This window comes from Arachis ipaensis, chromosome B07 (assembly GCF_000816755.2).
Source record: "Arachis ipaensis cultivar K30076 chromosome B07, Araip1.1, whole genome shotgun sequence".
Classification (NCBI taxonomy): Eukaryota; Viridiplantae; Streptophyta; class Magnoliopsida; order Fabales; family Fabaceae; genus Arachis; species Arachis ipaensis.
In genome coordinates this window covers 32,821,601-32,830,527 of record NC_029791.2, presented here as the reverse complement: position 1 = coordinate 32,830,527, position 8,927 = coordinate 32,821,601, and the positions used below count along the sequence as shown (strand labels likewise).

Sequence of the window (8,927 nt, the reverse complement as noted above, 5' to 3'; positions counted from 1 at the left end):
ATAAAATACTTTTCTTAAACTTATAAAATACAAAAATTAATTTATAAATAGAGAAAAAAAATGGTAAATTCCAACAATATTAGATTATCACTACAAAAAAAAATTTGGTTAAAACGGCAATTTTTTTGGGTATTTACGGCGGTTTGAACCGCTATTATTACCGAGAATGGCGGTTTTGGAAAGTGACGTAATTCTGAGCGCCATTTTGGTTATTACGGCGATTTTCTGAAAACCGCCACAATTTCCTGGGTTAAAACGGCGGTTTTTAGGTAAGTTAAAACGGCGGTTCAAACCGCCATTATTTTCGACTAAAGGCATTTTCTTGTTGGTTAAAATGGCGGTTTAAACCGCCGTTATTTCTAGGATTAAAATGGCAGTTTGAACCGTCATTATTACCCTACAGAGTGGCGTTTTCGTTGGTTAAAATGGCGGTTTGAACTGCCATTATTACCTTGACAGAGTGGCGTTATGGTTAGTTAAAACGATATTTTTGAACCGTCGTTTTTACCTTGACAGGGTGACTTTTAGTTGGTTAAAATGACGTTTTTGAACCGCCGTTTTAACCTAATAGTGACATTTTTTTTCATTTAAAAAGGCAGTTTTTACCCTCATTTTTATCCTGTTAAACAAATGATTTTTTTATTAAAATTTCACAATAACCAAAAAATCATAATCCATAAACAAAATATTATATAACTCACAAACAAAGTATTAAACATAATATATGATTTTTTTAGTATTGAAAATCAAAAGTAATAACTCTTATACAAAGTATCAAGCATAACATGATTTTTTAACTATAAATGTCTTAACATTAACTCTTAATACATAAAATCTCCATATTTCACGATGCTCTGTTGCTCGCTCCAGAAGACCTACTTCCTACTTCCTACTTCCAACTTGGACATAACCGAGGAACACTAACAAATATGGTAGGTTTTAGAGCAGCTATGTCATCCATTAGCTTCATATTATCCTGCATGCAGATGGTAAAAATAAAGTGTCAGGTTCATATGAAAATATTGCAGCATATATACAAATCTAAAGCAGCAATTACATAACTCAATCAAACCAAATAGAGAAGTAAGCCATCTCAAAAGAAGAAAGAAGCCTAATTTTTTTAAGGTTACATATCTGGTAGAATCCCACTGCAATACCAAAATATACAGTGAAGACCTGGTTAACTCGTTCATAAATGTGAGCCAAATGGAGATAAGATAAAAAAAAAACTGAAAGTTGAAAGAATTTCAGGAAAAGACATTAGAATAAAATACCAAAAGAAATAATATCAAACAAGAGGAAATCTTCTTGGTACTTCTTGTGCGTAACTTACACTCCTGATTTTGTTTGATGGACTATAGCTTTGATTTGTAATTAGCCAATTTGATTTGAAATTAGTTTGCAAAATATAACATAGATTTAATTTATTTACAAGAAACTACACTTCAATTCCATATTTGCTACAAGATGGTTATTATATATAGTGATAAGAGCTATACTTCATATCTGTATATATAAATGGAAAGAGAGGGTAGCAATCAGACTTCAAGTTGTATTAACTAGTTCATATAAAGTTGGTATTTATTTGTGAATTATTTGAACTTGTTAGCTTCCTAAATAATACGTTATTATAATATATATAAAAGTTAATTAAGTGCATATATATATGCTTTATATTTCTTAAGAGAGGGTAGCAATCAGACTTCAAGTTGTATTAACTAGTTCATATAAAGTTGGTATTTATATATATCTGTGTGTTTTGTGTGTGTGTTGTAAAAAAGTTAATTAAGTGCATATATATTTTATATTTCTTACAGAATATTCTATGTATATATTCAATTGTATTCTTATACAAGTAAATGAATTAAAAGTATAAATAATAATAATAATAGTTTACCTTTCAAATCCTGCACTTGATAAGTTAAGATTCTCTTCAAGAACTTTCTGATCTTGAAGCAGCAAAAATTAAGCTACGCACATGCTTGCCTATTTATTATAGGAAGTTAGTTTAGTAATTACATAGGTAATTGCTATTCATAATCTCTTTTTCTCCTTAAATTGCTATTAGTATTATCATCATTATACTTACATAGTAAGAAAAAATTTTCCTGGTACTTCTTGTGCGTAACTTGCACTCTTGATTGCTTTCAATTCCTAAAGAATGCCAAGAATAAAATCCTTATTTACCACTTCCAATAAAATCCTTATCTCAATTCCTAAAGAATGCCAAAAATTCTAACGAAGCTTTAATGCCAATTAGTCAATGATTTTTAGAATATATTTAATGATTGATATATAGAATATATTTTTAATTGTGACTATTGAAATGTTTCGTGAGAAGTATATAGAATCTTCTAGGCCAATATATCTAAGAACCTCACAGTTTACACAACAGCACAAAATTGAAGCAAAGTCTTATAACAGTTCATTCAGCAAATAAGCCAGAAATTCCATAAGCCATTGACCAACATTAACAACAATCAATGCTTGACAATTTTGGGAACAAACATGTACCTGATTAAGCATCCGCTTTAAGCCGGTTGCAGCAGAGCATTCATTCTTGGAAGCACTATTGAGGCCAAAAATTATATATATGTATGAGGGAAGAAATAGACACCAACCTTTTGATTAGCCTTTCAACTCTCTCAAAATTTACATAATTAAAAGAAGGTGTTGTTATTTCTATCTCTTTTGGATTTGTACCATCAACAACTCTGAAAGCAAACACCAAATTAAGAGTAGTTTACCATCAACTTGCATATAGATTTTGAATCATGATTAGTTCAAATGGGAGAAGATCAGATAAATAAATACCTTGCTTTTGCCTTGTTCGTGGAAGGTGAGAGTGAGAAGTATGAATATATATGAATATGATTTCATGACCATTGCCAGAAAGACTTCACAATTCTAGGAATAATAAATAAAATAACAATTTATTTGAATTAGGTGTAGAATGTGCTTGAAATTACAATTTTGTCTCCAACTCAAACATCATCAACCCAATATATCTCCCATCTCACCGAGGTTATTCGTTGAATTGGGGGAGTTAAAAGTTAAAAATATAGTAAACATGCAAATATAGCTTGTTAGGAGCTATTGGTAGATAAAGGTTTTCACCATTCAATTCAATTTTCTCCAATAAACAGAAGCAGTAACTTCAACCAAACAATAAAATTGCACTTAAGAATTCACATAAAAATTATGCTTTCAGGTTCTGTCCATACCTTCGGATACCAGCTCGGCGTTCTTCCTTAGGGAGTGGAAATAGTACACCGGATATGGATGTAACCTTGTCAAAGAAATCAAACTCTCTTGTAAAAATGTCTAGAGCCTTTCGAATGAAACCATCAATTATATGTTGCCTTACAGCAGGCAGCGGCTCTAGGAATGATCCATTCTGAAATAAAAAAATAGATACAGACTATTAAGGATGATTTGCAAACACACAATAGATTCTAAAATAAAAAATAAGCATTTACAGTAAGATTATTCATGAAATGGATATTACAAAATCTATTGATGCCATGATCTAATTTCTCTGCAGGTCCATAACCATTTAGAGTAGGATCATTCATGATTCCCAATCCTTCAGCAACAAGAAAAGATGTCTCCAAAGCCAGATGGTAAGCTGCAAAAACTGCATACTGAACCACATGCTTTACCTTCTTCAATTCTTCCTCATCAGCACCTTTAAGAAATATCTATTCAACGATGTCAAAATTAGAAAAATATTAATGATGTGTAGTTGGTAGTAATGACAATTAAGTTATATTTTTTCCTTAAAAAAGACACATGCCTTGTGGTTGCTAGTGCACACACATTTTACATGATTTGTAATTTACAAGTTAAAGTCTCCAGAAGATTTTTTTTATAATAATAAAATAATAACAATAAAATTTCTATAAAATAAGATTAGATTAGAACTGTGCAACCCAATTGCTTTGGACAGCGGTAAAAAAACATCAATGTTTTCATTGGTTTTTTACTACCTTGAGCAGCAGCACTACTCAGATTTTCAACAAACTTTTCAACATGAAAAGCTTCACGGTAACCCAACTTTGGTGATGAAAGATGATCAATTGAAGGCACAATTTGAGTGCCTGTACTCAAGAGCTCCTCCAAGGATCAACAAGCGAGGTTTATCAACTTTTGATGTCATGCGACGATGAGCCACATTATTCTTATAAACAACTCCTTTAACAACCCTACTGTAAAAAAGAAAATCTGATAAGTATGACAACATAGAAATCACATGCAGAAAATCAGATAAATTATAGCATTTACCTTTCAATGCGGCTAGCACAAGCAATGCATTTGACTTTCACATTACCAGCTGGTCCATCCCTCTACTTTTGTTAGTATCTGGCTTCAATAAAGTAGCACCTTCCCACGAGAGAGATGTGATTAGTTCCATCCAAACGTTTTCACCATTGTCTTCAACAGGTAGGTTTTCGACCTGTAACAGCTGAGCCACCAATGCCCTAAAAGGTCCATCTACTACATTCTTCATTACCTTCTTCTGCTCCTCACTTGTCCTATCCTTATGGCGATGCTCTCCACTTCCAAAACTGTTTGAAGATATCCCCACTCACCAATGGCATTCCCATTCCCGTCATTGTCTTCATCATCTTCATCAACAAAAAAAGTTTCTCGCTCGTCTTCTGCATCTTCTGGTTCAGGAGGGAGCCAGAGAATTCCATTATTCTCAAAATCAACAGGTTCAACATCAACAATAAAGTTAATAAATTACAAGTGTCACAAAAGAATACTAATACACATACATTGGGAAACTTACAAACAGGCCTTCTTTAAGCATAAGTTGCTTTGCAGTTTCTATAGCTTCTTCACTTGATATCTGCCAATTTAAACATATCTCAAGAGTTAACAAAACATAAAATGCATCATTTTTTTAGTCTTATTCCCAATTAAAACATATTGAATGCTCGTGTAACTTTTAAGGCAAATACTACTAAAAGGTATTCATGAATCACAACATTTTATCAACTCTTGAATAAAGCTTACTTGAATGATTTCATTGAGAAGATTGACTTCCTATACACTAGGGACAAAGCCTGCACCACCCTGGATCTTGTGTGGACTTACACATTAATAATGACAAATTGCAAATCACTGGGTACTAAAAATAAAGTTGTGGACCTTAACCCTGAGGACTTCTAATAAATAAATAACCTTTTTTTAAAAAAAATATAAGAAAGTCATTATCACAAAAGAGGTTGTAACTCACCAGGTTTTCCTCCTGAGAGCACTGGACTTTCAGTTAGTTCCACACCAATCAACTACCAAAAGTCAAAAGAAAAATGATAACAAGAAAATAACACCATGATTATAGTAGAAATTATCTTCTGCAAATGTATCTAAAGAATAGCTAACCTTTATGTTGGAATTATTCTCTTTCAGATATTTTCCTATACCAGTGATGGTACCACCAGTACCTATCCCGCATATAAGCATGTTGACTTTTCCATTTGAACCTTTCCATATCTCTGGGCCAGTAGTTTGATAATGTATCTGTCACAAGAACAAAATTGATCACCCAAAGTTGGCAAGAATTAGTTGTACTAAAATGTACTAAAAGCAGAACAATGTCTCAAAATCTTTTGACTATAGTTGAATCACGAAAGACTAAAACTAGCACATTTTTCTAAAGTTGTGCATTGATGAATTCATATATCGACTCCAGTAAAGAATCTCATCTATCTATCGTAATCAAATCAACAAATTTCCTAAAACAAAAGCAGAAAAAAAGACTGTTGTGAGCGAATCCTAATAAACTTCTCCATCGCGGTCCTCTTTCTACTTAACGATTCACAGAAAACATAAAAGGAGATAAAATAAGAAATTGAAAATCACAATCAGCATATCCGATATAAGTGAAAGGCATGAAGAAGGAAGAATAGAAACAGAGAAATCAAAGTACGGAACCATTTCGCGACGAATCACTGACCGAGGATGCCATCAAACATTTTGGTAGATCTGATTTGCTGGCACGACTCAGTGAGCAAGCATTCCCTATTTTTTCCTACTAGATCATAAACTAGATCTAAAAGTATGAAGTGAGAGAAAAATCAAAAGAAGAAGATGAAATAAATTACCTATTAGAAGTGACAGAGAAGGAACAACCAAATCGCAGAGCTCATTGAAGGCAACATCAACGACATTGTTTGCAGCGGCGACGCCGGCAAGGAGATGAGCTGCAATGGGTGGCCGAAAAGAGATGAATGAGAGAGGTGGAAGATGAACAGCGACAAGAGATTAGGGTTCATCATTCACATCACTCTCTGATAAACCCCAATTTTGTGGTTTATCTTGTGCTTAATTTAGGGGATTTTATCACATTTTTCCACGTTTATTCAATGAAATAGCATGGTTTTGTAATTCTCCCTTAATTTGTGCTTAGGTGTAAAAACATGCTTTTTAGGCCCTAAAATTGGTCATTTTAATTCACCGTAATTCCATTCGATGCCTTGATGTGTTTATTAAGTGATTTCAGGTTCATAAGGCAAGTATCGGATGGAAGAAGTGAAGAGAAAAGCATGAAAAGTGGAGAATCCATGAAGAAATGAGCAATTGGAGGATTGAGGGCCACGCGCACACGTGAGTAGAGGTTTTGGCCAGCGACGCGCACGCATGATGCTCGGCACATGACCCACTTAAAGTGAAATCACTGGGGGTGATTTCTGAGCTGCCTAGGCCCAAATCCAACTCATTTCTGAAGCTATTTGATGCAGAATTCAAGAGGGAACAAAAGGGGGGAGCAATTAGTTGTAGGATAGCATCATGTAGTTTAGTTTCTAGAGAGAGAAGTTCTCTCTTCTCTCTAGAATTAGGGTTCTTAGGGTATTTGCATCTTAGATCTAGGATTTAATTCTTGTTTCCCTTTAGTTTTCCTTGTAATTTCTTGTTCCTACATCTTAATTCTCTTAGTTTGCATTGTTAATTTTCCTTTTATGCCTCTCTTTAGTTTTATGAATGCTCATATTGGATTTGGTTTTCTTTAATGCAATTCATGTTTGATGTTCTTTTATTGTTGATTTGAGTTGTTATTATTATTTCCTTGCAATTGGTAGTGGTAGAATTTATCTTTCCTTGCAATTTATTATGCTTTTCTTTTATGCCTTCTAAGTGTTTGACAAAATGCTTGGTTGGATGTTAGAGTAGCTTTTTGAGCATTCTTGGCTTGGAAAGAGAAATTGGGCAATCTTGAGTCATGAATACCCAACTCATGTTGGTGATCTAGAGTTGTTAGCTAGTATTGTTTCCATTAACGCTAATCTTTTACTAATTCAATTAGTGATTTGATTAGGACTTTTGGATTGAGATTAGCTAGTCTTATTTGACTTTCTCTCTATGTGAAGATTACATTGTACCTTCTTCCATTATTGGAGATGACGAAATGAGATAAAGTCTTGTTAATTATTGTTACTAGTGACTAGGATAGAAAACCTATATTCTCAATCATTGCCATGAATGTCTCTCTTTTATTAATTGCTTTCTTTAATTGTCTGCTTTACTTTCTTGCCCTTTTTACCAAATCAAACCCCCCGTACTCCTTCATAGCCAATAATCATTCACTTCATTGTAATTTCTTGTGAGACGATCCGAGGTTTAAATACTTCGGTTAATTTTCATTGGGTTTGTACTTGTGACAAAACCAAATTAAATTTGATGTGGAAATTGTTTGTTGGTTTGGAGCTATGCTTACAACGAAGTTCTTATTTCTATAAGAGAAATTCTAGACCGACAACAATTTTCGTATCACTCTCCCCTTCTCAAATGCAACACTAATCACTTTCAGATCCATCACCTCCTCAGTTTAAAACACATAAAAAAGGAAAAAAAAAAGAAAATGACTGCCAAAAGAATTGAACATTATGACAGACACTAAAACTGTCGAAATTAGCCAAAAAAATGGCAGTTTTATGGACATGCCATAATATTATTGCCATTTTAATCAAAATTTTTTGTAGTGTATGGTGTGTTATGCAGAAATATGGATCTACAAAATGACGCACTTGCAAAACGCAAGATGCATTTGTCAGTAACAGAATAAAAAGTAAAAGAAAAAGAAAAAAAGCGCCGCAAAACATAACCTGCATTTTGCATAAGATTGGATGCATGCTCAAAATGTGTCTCCCATGTCCTAGTCGTTTGACCAGCTTTTGGTGGGACAAAGAAAAATGCAACCTGCGTTTCGTAGGCGCGCAGACTAAAGCACAACCTGCGTTTTGCAGGTGCACTGCGTTGAATGTCCGTTCATGTGTGACACTTATCCCTTTTTTTTTACTGCTTTTCTTCTTTATATGCGTGTTGATCCATCTGCGTTTCGTCTTGACATTGTGTTGAACTCCTTCATGTGTGAGAGAGGAGGTGAAAAACTTAAACTTCTTCTTTTCTTCATCAGCACAAGTTTTTTATTTTTTTTAAATTTAAGTTAATTAAAATAATTTGTCATTTTACATTAGCTGCGGAATATGTTATTGAATATTTAAATAATTTTCAATACGTAAATTTTTTACTTTTTTGTTAGTATATTATTATTATTATTATTATTATTATTATTATGCGTACGTACGTACTACTGCTTTTTGTTATTATTATTACTATTATTTTTATTATTATGTGTGTAAGTACTATTGTTTTTATTATTACTGTTATTATCATTATAATAATTATTATTACAGTTATTACTATTATTAATATGATAGATGTCATAAAAAAAATTAACCACACTGTGTAATTTTTTTTTTATAATTTCCACCATAATATTCACCTATACTTAGATTAATACTTACTATCAGCTACACCTAAGCATGTATGCATGAAATTATTATTTTATTGTTATTATAATCAATAATTGTTGGGAAAATGCGAGACTACATTGATATTTGATAAGATGAGAAGTGGTG

General features: G+C 32.8%; 1 long non-coding RNA gene across 18 annotated transcripts; it reads right to left on the bottom strand.

Moving 5' to 3' along the window:
* Positions 712–7,907, bottom strand: LOC107609562. 18 transcript variants are annotated; one of them, XR_002351355.1, is made up of 14 exons: positions 7,811–7,907; positions 6,114–6,297; positions 5,944–6,061; positions 5,392–5,529; positions 5,246–5,297; positions 4,782–4,855; positions 4,285–4,670; positions 3,990–4,205; positions 3,509–3,701; positions 2,815–3,397; positions 2,515–2,714; positions 2,090–2,154; positions 1,898–1,986; positions 712–976 (listed from the first exon to the last, which is right to left on the bottom strand). It is a non-coding gene; the product is annotated as an uncharacterized LOC107609562 (long non-coding RNA). The 18 variants fall into 18 exon arrangements; XR_002351356.1 differs by having other exon boundaries at positions 5,966–6,061; XR_002351357.1 differs by lacking the exon at positions 5,944–6,061 and adding an exon at positions 5,023–5,088 and having other exon boundaries at positions 7,811–7,906.